Source organism: Trichechus manatus, unplaced genomic scaffold (assembly GCF_000243295.1).
Source record: "Trichechus manatus latirostris isolate Lorelei unplaced genomic scaffold, TriManLat1.0 scaffold00034, whole genome shotgun sequence".
Lineage (NCBI taxonomy): Eukaryota > Metazoa > Chordata > Mammalia > Sirenia > Trichechidae > Trichechus > Trichechus manatus.
In genome coordinates, this window is record NW_004443970.1 from 3575056 (window position 1) to 3584355 (window position 9300).

A 9300-nucleotide genomic window follows, 5' to 3' on the forward strand; every position below is an offset into this window, starting at 1 on the left:
GTATTCTTCCATTTTTTTCTGTATTTTCCATGAATCTGTCTATTTTTTCCTCTTTTTTGTCTGCTTTTTGCTTCAACTTTTGGATAATTCTGAATTTAGAGATTAGAATTCCCTATCACGTAGTTCTAGTGCCTCTTCTTATACAGGAAAGTCATTTGGTATTTTATTTTGGACACCTACTGGAACCATCCTGTCCTGTTTTTGTAAATGTTTGGATGTTGTCTGCTGTCTTCGGGGCGTTCAGTAGTTATTTTTCTCATTTATTGATTGTAGATTTTTTTGTTTCCTCCTGCTTTTTTGCTTTATTTGTCAATGTCTGAGTTGGTAGGTTGTGCATTCTTTGTTATTTGCACATCTGTGGGTGCGATATTTTGATATTGTCTACTGTCTTCAGGACATTCTGTAGTTTTTTTCTTCATTTATTGATAGTAGATTTTTTTGTTTCCTCCTGCTTTTTTGTTTTATTTGGTAATGTCTGAGTTGGTAGGTTGTGCATTCTTTGTTATTTGCACATCTGTGGGTGCGATACTTTTTACCTCCTTGTCTAATGGGTAGGGCCAGTAACTCAGCTATGGTGCAGATGGGCAGATCCAGCTAAAAGGGAGGTTCTGGGTTGGTTTGTTTATGGCACATACTGGGCTGACAGGGTTGGCCAGGGTCAATGCAGGGCAGTTTCTGATAGGCCATGCCTATGCTGCTCCAGGGTATTATATTTACTGCACAGTGCAGGTAGGCAGAAGGGAGGGGGGAGATTGTATTGTGTGGACCTAAGATAGGTATGGTAAAGAAAAAAGAGAGGATAGAGAGACAGGAGCCAACACAAATAAACAAACAAAAAAAGTGCCAAGGGAGCTTGCCATTGGAGTGGGGAAAAGAGAAATCAAGAAATGGAGAAAAACAAAAATGGAAAAAGAAAATAAATAAATAAAAATTAAAAAGAAAGAAAGGGATTCCACTGGTGATCGAGGCATTGGCTCCCAGGCCCCGAGGCACAGCCTGCTTGAAGGGGCCGAGATGGCACATAGCACCAGATATTTAGGAGACAGGTAGAGAAGGAAAGCAAAGAGAGATGAGAAACTGAGAAATGGAGAAAAACAAAAAGGAAAAGAGAAAATGAAAAATAAATAAATGAAAAAGAAGAAGGAAAAAAGTCTTCAAGGATCCCACTGGTGTGTCTGTGCAGACCTGGAAAGTGGCTCCTAAGCCATGCAGTACAGCCTGGCTAGAAGGGGCAAGGATGGCACACAGTGCCAGGTATTCAGGAGACAGGACAAGAAGGTAAGCAGAGAGCTACAAGAAACTGAGAAATGAAGAAAGATAAAAAGAAAAAATAATAGAAAAGAAGAAAGAAAAGCCTCCAAGGATCCTACCAGTGTGGTCGTGCAGATTGGGGAAGTGGCTCCTAAGCTGCGCAGTATAGCCCAGCTAGAAGGAGCAGGGATGGCACACATCACCAGGTATTCAGGAGACAGGAAAAGAAAGTAAGTAGAAAGAGACAAGAAACTGAAAAATGAATAAAGATGAGAAGGAAAAAAGAAAGGGGGAAAAAAAAACCCAGAGATCCCACAGGCACAAATGCACAAATCAGGGAAGTGGTTCCCAAGCAGCGCAGGGCAGCCTGGCTAGAAGGGTCTTCCAAGCTGCAAAAAGAAAAATAAAACAAAACAAACAAAAGTACAAAATAAAGTGAAAAAAAGACCCTGGGATCCCTCCAGTGTGGCAGAACTGACCGAGGAAGCAGTTCCCCAGCTGAGTGGTGCTTCACAGCCTGTGAAGAAGAAGCAAAGGTGGCATACAGAGCCAGGTGTTTGAGAGAAAGGAGGGGGAGGCGGTGAGAGGCAGGGAAGAAACCAAAAGAAGCCAAAAAAAGCAACACCAGCAACAAAGAAATGGCACTGAAGGAGCCAGCCGGTGTGGGCGGGGTGAGTCCAAGTTGCATGAATTCAAGCGACCACAGCCAGCTGGGGAATGGCAGTGGCTGAGCAGGGGGAAAAGGAGTCGGGGGTGGGAAAGCATATATGGCTGGTTACCATATATGGCTGGGAGCTCCCTGAAGCTGTTTAACATTACTCCGTGTCTGCTGATCTCCGACAGGAGTTGAAGACGGAGAATCCATGCTGCATTAGCTGACAGACGACCTCCGCTCGTATCTCTCCTTCCTCTCTGTTTCCTGTCAGTTGCTTATTCCATTTGGTGCTTGGCTGAGTTCTTTACCTCTTCGTTTGACGATTAAGGTTCCAGGACTGATATTTGTCTTTGTTTGGCTTAGTTTTTTGGGTCTTTGTGGTGGAGGGATGGCTTGGTGCTTCTGTCTATAGTGCCATGTTGCCTCCGCCTCCCCCAGTGGTATTTTGAGAGCCTTTCAACCTGAGAGGTTCATCTTCCGGCACTATATCAGACAATATTTTGCTGCTATTCATAAGGTTTTCACTGGATAATTTTTTCAGAAGTAGACTGCCAGGTCTTTGTTCCTAGTCTGTCTTAGTCTGGAAGCTCAGCTGAAATCTGTCCAACACAGGTGAGCTTGCTGATATTTGAAATACAGGTGGCATAACTTTCAGGATCACAGCAACTGGCAAGCCAGCATAGTAGGGCAAACTGACAGATGTGTGGGGCCAGAAAGAACTAGAATAGGTAAAATCACTATTTGATTCATTTGTAAAGTGAAAACAAACAGATGACAAGTTTGTATTCTGAAGACTATAAAGAATTTTAGGTATATCCATTTAGTGTTTGCCTATGCTTATTGCACATTTATCATGTTTCAAACATTTTATAATGCACTTGGTTTCATTGTCATAAATTTAAGATCTTCATGAAGCCTAATAAAATTCGTTACATATTGTGGATGTTTGGCAAGTTAATTTGAACAAATTAATAAATGGTTTAGATATGAATACAGAATGTAACACATCGTTCTGAATATCCAAAGGCAGGGGTAGTGGAGTAAGAATGATACAGTTACTGATACAGTATATTTGCATTGGTCAGTTCCCTGCCCTTGGCATTTGATTTCAAGAATGTGCTTTTTGTTAATATAAAGGGATTTTTTTTAATAGAAGAGTAAAATATCATCTTTATGCTAATTTTCTGATATGCAGAAGGAAATTTCTCCATAAATCTTCACATGTGAATCTGAAGAGATTAGATCTATAAATAGTAAGATTTCATCAGGAAAAAATATGGTAGACTGTAAAATAATAAAGATTAAGTATGTTCATGATAACTATTTTTTATTTTTTTAAAAAAGCAGAAACTCTGTACCTTCTATAAATGTACCATAGAAAGAGCTTTATAAAAGTATAAAAAACATTATGATGTGTAGTTCTATAGGCAATCTGAATTTTTTAATTTAGTTTTTCAGTGGAAGAATTTTGCAGTTTTACTAAGAAAATATCAACAAATATCTACAGGAGTTTTGATTTCTAATGCACATTATGATTGAAATTCAACTTGGCTTCTTTTAGCAGAATATTTCTTCTCTTGTCTCCTCTCTTTTTCAGATAATAGCTGAAGACTGAAAATAAGAATTCCTTATCAGTTTAACAAAGGAGTTAAGTATTCATGGGGAATTAGCATTTCTAGAAGAGTGGCTTCTTGATATGCCCTCTGCCATATTAGAAGAGCTAAGTACCTATGGGGAATTAAATATTCATAAATTATAATTTTCCACCTATAAGCTATCTGCTTTTACAGACGGATAGTAAAACTAATTTGCCCTTTCTTTTGTAATTATGGTCCCAGCTATTCATTCATACTGTACATCTTGATCAAAATGTATAATCATCAGGCATACATTTTCTTACTCAAATACTTAACTTTTTTTTTCCCTAATCTCATGAAAAACATTTATTAGAATATTAAGTGTTTCCATATCTTTCTATAGAGAAAATTTGGAGATATCATTTTAATGAAAATTATCTTTCCGGGTGGTTGTAATACAACTCTGACTGGAGACATGGCAGGGAAGAAATACACTGTTGCCATTTCTTTGACCTCTATGATCAGAACAGCTGCCTAAAGGATACTGATCTTTTCATGCATTTTTATAATTGCATATGACTTTGATACTAAGTATAACTATGCTCAAAGGCCAAGCTTCATTTGAGGAAAATTATAGACTTGTACTGCAGAATACATAGAGACTGAGTTCATAAATGCACTTCAGCAAATTCTTTTAAGTGGGGCACTTTTGATATGGTCCCTAAGGGTACTGAAATCTTCTGCCAGGTAAAAATGTATGTCAAGAGGCTCTGGAATAAGCCTACTCTTGCAGTTGTTAAAATTTGAATGAGAGTTGAAATGAGGTAAACTTAGTAATAGAGAAATAGAAAAGTTGGGAAAGAACTAGCTTCCCTGGAGATTCCATATTGACTTTCCATATAACTTAAAAATCTGTTGGGTCTGCAATTATAAGAAAGGGCCCTTAGGGACAAAACTCCCCTGTCATAGTACGGTTTGTGTTTTGATGGATTTAACTGGGACAACTTCTAAATACTATGAGAAAGTAGGTTGAAACTAATGGTTATTAGTTATAGTTATTTTAGCTCTAATACACTTCTATGCTTTTTTTTGGGTGGAGGTGGAGTTCTAGCTTGTCAAAAAACTGGATAACAATATTTAGAATATTTTTTAGGTGAGAGATTTATAGCTTTACCAGTTGTATTTCTTAATTATTTCATCATGTTAGGATGTTAAGGAATTCAGTCATGAAGGAACATAAGCAATGTTAAACAAATTTCTGTGGCTTTGATATCAAGCATGTCAAAAATAAGTCTTCATTTTTACTAGTGGAATTTATGTAGCTAAATTATTTCAAAGCAAAAATACAATGAAAATAAAGTTATTTCCTCAACTCACATGTCAGAATTAAAAAAATATTTTTAAACAATAAAGTCGGAATCATAAATAGCATTAAAGTGGGGTCCATTTATCAGAAGAGGAGTAATTTGCAGGCATATCATCTTCCTTTCACTTTTAATTTTATACATGTTGTACCTGTCTAAAAGTATATATAATACAATTGTTGTATTGTTTTTGTTTTACCTCAGAGAATGTTTTGGTCAAAAATTTTATCTGTACTGTGGATACACATGCACACACACACCAACAGGCACACACATTTTTTTTTTTTTCTGGAGAGTGTTTTTTACTTGCTTGTGGCTTTTCGCATTCTGTATGCTTTCTTCTTTCTTGTTGTGTTTTTGTGTAATCTTGACCTGTTTCCATCTTCATTATTCATCTTTGAAGATATGGGTTTTTCACAGACCAACTATTTAAAGGATTTTTATTGAGGGTTGGGCCAGGGCCTCTCCCAGGATAGATGGAATTGTGTGTAAATTAACTTAGACTTCACTCTCTCTATCCAAAAGTGATATTCAAACTGGAGAGTTATTTATAATTTGAAGTCTCAGTTTGGCCGCATTGCCGCAGAGGCAGGCAGCTTCCTGAAATTATGGCTTGTCTGTGTAAACCTTCATTGAAGTTTGTCCCCTCAGTGCTCAGAAACAAGGAGACCAGGCAAAATTCTGTGATTAATGCATGTTCTACTTTTTGCTGATCCTAATCAGGCAATTAGAGCTCTGGTTGTTCAGCGATTCAGAGCTCATCTGCTAACCAAAAGGTCAGCAGTTCAAATCCACCAGCTGCTCCTTGGAAACCCTGTAGAGAAGTTCTATTTGGTTCCATAGGGTGGCTATGAGTCAGAATCAACTCACTGGCAATTGAGTTTTGTATCTCAGGCTGTATTCTTGACCATCAAGAAATGTTTGCTTCTGGATCTGTCTGAAGTCAGGGTCTGACATTTTTAGTCTTCATCTTGCATAAAGTTGCCTTTAATTTTCTTTCCTTTTTTTTTTCCCCATTCCTTCCTCATAAATACGGCATTCGGTATTTTAAGTCAAAATAAAGTTGGCATTATTTTTTTGTTCTTGTTTTATCAGCTTATATGCAGGGAAAATCAGGAAGTAAAAACTTTACACCATGATCCCCAAACATGTCAGGAACAAGTTATATATTTTAAAATATAGAGTTGAATAAACTTGATTTCTTTTAATTTTGTTTTTAAAAATCCATGTCAGAAAGTTTTATTTTAAGAAAATTTAAATTGCAAAGGTCACATTCCCTGATAATAATTCAGCAAAGTTTAGAATTAGTGGTAGCAGGAAATATTTGCAATAACAACAAAAATACCTTCTTTAATAAATATTGGATCAAAGAGAAAAGATTTATATATATCTAATATTAGGTTAACATAACAACCTAGTAATGATTTACACTAGTAACAAAAAATTAATGAAAAATATATAGTCATGAGTTCTAGAAAAAGAACTGTATAGAAAATATTTTTGGAATAGAGAAAAATAGACTATTTTCATGCTAGAATGAACATCTACCTCATTGTGTTATTTGAACTTATTTAGAGCAATGAATAGGGTTTTAACTGTTGAAAATTATGAGGGAATAAAATATGAAATTTTGCATAGGTTCTTTTTAAATTTTAACTCATGAAAAATAAAGCAATGTTCTTATCTATAAATAAATTTGTTTGTAGTTATATTAATATGTTTTTATACTGTTCACCTAAGTATCTACTGAACCCTTATAAGCAGTGTTTGAAGCCTTTATACAACACCAGTTTTGGTTTGGTTTGGCTTATACACCATCTTTGGATATTTGAAATTCTATTGGACAACTCACATAGGGCCCTTTCTTCACTCTTTCTTTTCTATTTCATAATTGCATGACTGTCTCAGTCTCTGTCTTAGTCATCTAGTGCTACTGCAACAGAAATACCACAAGTGGATAGCTTTAACAAAGAGAAGTTTATTCTCTCACAGTCCCGTAGGCTACAAGTCCAAATTCAGGGTATCAGCTCCAGGAGAAAGCTTTGTCTCTCTGTTGGCTCTGGAGAAATGTCCTGTGATGTATCAGTCTTTCCTTGGTCTGGGAGCTTCTCTGCACAGGAACCCCAGGTCCAAAGGAAGCGCTCTGTTCCCAGCACTGCTTTCTTGGTGGTATGAGGTTCCCCCGTGTCTCTGCTCGCTTCCCTCTTTTATATCTCAAAAGAGATTGCATTAAGACACTATTTAATCTTGTCAACCTCATCAGTATAACCTCATCCCAGTGACTGAATTTACAGTACCTAAGGAGCTCACATATAATCTCATCATAGTGATAGAGTTTACAACACGTAAGGAAATCACATCAGATTATACAGTCATACAACACTGGGCATCACGACCCAGCCAAGCTGACAGATATTTTTGGGGGGACACAATTCAATCCATGGCAGTCTCCTATTGCTGTCATAACAAAATTACCAGAAATTTCATGCATGAAAACAACCCAAATTTATTACCTCACGGTTCTATAGATAAGAAGTCTGAGTCCAGCATGATTCAGTTGATCTCTGTTAAGAGTCTCAACAAAACCAAAAACCAAACCCTTTGCTGTAGAGCCGATTCTAACTCAGAGTGACCCTATAGGACAGAGTAGAACTGCCCATAGGATTTCCAAGGAGCAGCAGCTGGACTCAAACTGCTGACCTTTTGATTAGCAGCTGAGCTCTTAACCACTGAGCCACCAGGACTCCATTTAGAGTCTCAGAGGAGCAGAAATCCAGGTTGCTGCAAGGCTGCATTTCTTTCTGGAAGCTCTGGCAAGAATCTGCTTCCAAACTCAACTAGGTTGTTCCCAAATTCATTTCCCTGCTGTTACAGAAGTCCCATTTCCTTGCTAGCTATCCACTAGAGGCCAGTCTTTGCTATTTAGGGCTGTCCCACTTCTTTCTAGTACCTTGCAAGTGGCAAAGGTTTGTGAAGTCATCATCTCTCTGATTTTCCCTTCTGCCCCATTTCTTCTGTACTGTAGCTGGAGAAAATTTTTGACTTTTAAGGGCTTATGTAATTAGTTTGGTTCCAACAAGAAAATCCAGGATAATGTTCCTATCTTATGGTCCATAATCTTAATTTTATCTGCAAAGTCCTCTTTTCCATATTACATATTCACAGGTTCTAGAGACATTATCAGGGGGGAGAGGGACAGTCTACCTACCAAAATATATTTTCCCCTTTCTGAACCTAATACCCTTGTGTAGTAACTCATCTTTATGCATTTATTCATATTTAGTATTTCCTCTCAAGTTGCATTAGCCAATGTTATGAGGCCAAGATATATAACCTCAAATCCTGCTCTGTAGTTTCATTCTATCACTAGAGAAATAATTAGAGAATTACAGGAATAAATGAGTGTGAAATAAAATAAATTCTATAATCCCATATTCAAAAACATTCTATAAACTAAAACATACCAGATCAGTATTCTGAACTAAATGTAGTTCCTTATCTCTTTTTTCTGCCCTTAAATCCCTTGAGATCCTCATATGCACAGTGCTAATCTCTTTAAGGAAACACTTCCTCAGAGACTAAACATCAGAAATGGACACTTCCTTACACACCCTTTATGTTTAAAAGTTGGAATAACTTATTGGCTAGCTGGCTGCTTGCCTAAAGTTCTCACTACTCAGTTGAATGGTCAGTTTTACTTAATCTTATGAAATCTGTCTAATGTCATTTATCCACATAATTTATATAAGTAATTATTTCTAAATATTTTATGGAAAAAAGAACTCTTCCAAGAGTGGATTTAATCAGTTTCCTCTCTCCCTTTCCAACATTCTTGTTCAGTTGTAGCACTGAACGTTGTAGCACACAGTAACTAGTTGCTCACTAAGCCCATTTTCACTATTTTGTGCCCGAGATCTACAAAATGATATGAGCCCACATCTAAAACTTGCTAGTCTCCTCTTCCCCTTTTTGGGTCTTAATGCAAACCAGGTTGACCAACATGAGGGTCACATGCTGAAGATGGAGGGACCACCAAATAGAAGTCACCCATCACTTTTAATTACTATTCTACTGGTTCAGTAGAAACTTGGGCAGACTTATTAATATAACTGCAAACAAATTTGTTTATAGATTAGAGCTCTGTTTTTCATATGACTTAAATTTTTTAAAAAGAGAAACCATGTAAAATTTCATATTGCACATTTGTTTTGTATTTTCTATGAGCAAGGCATATTGTATTAAACCACTGACAGTTTGTCATTTATCTGACATAGAAAGTGCTATTACCATAATTAATAAAGATGTTGTGATAAAAGATGCTCAATCTTGTCCAAATAATGATACAATATCCCTGAACAGCAACCTGTATGTTAGAATCAAATGTCTACAGTATATGGGGTTACCTTATGTCTGATGTCTGTTATGCTCAGCTTAAACCCAAATCATCTGCATG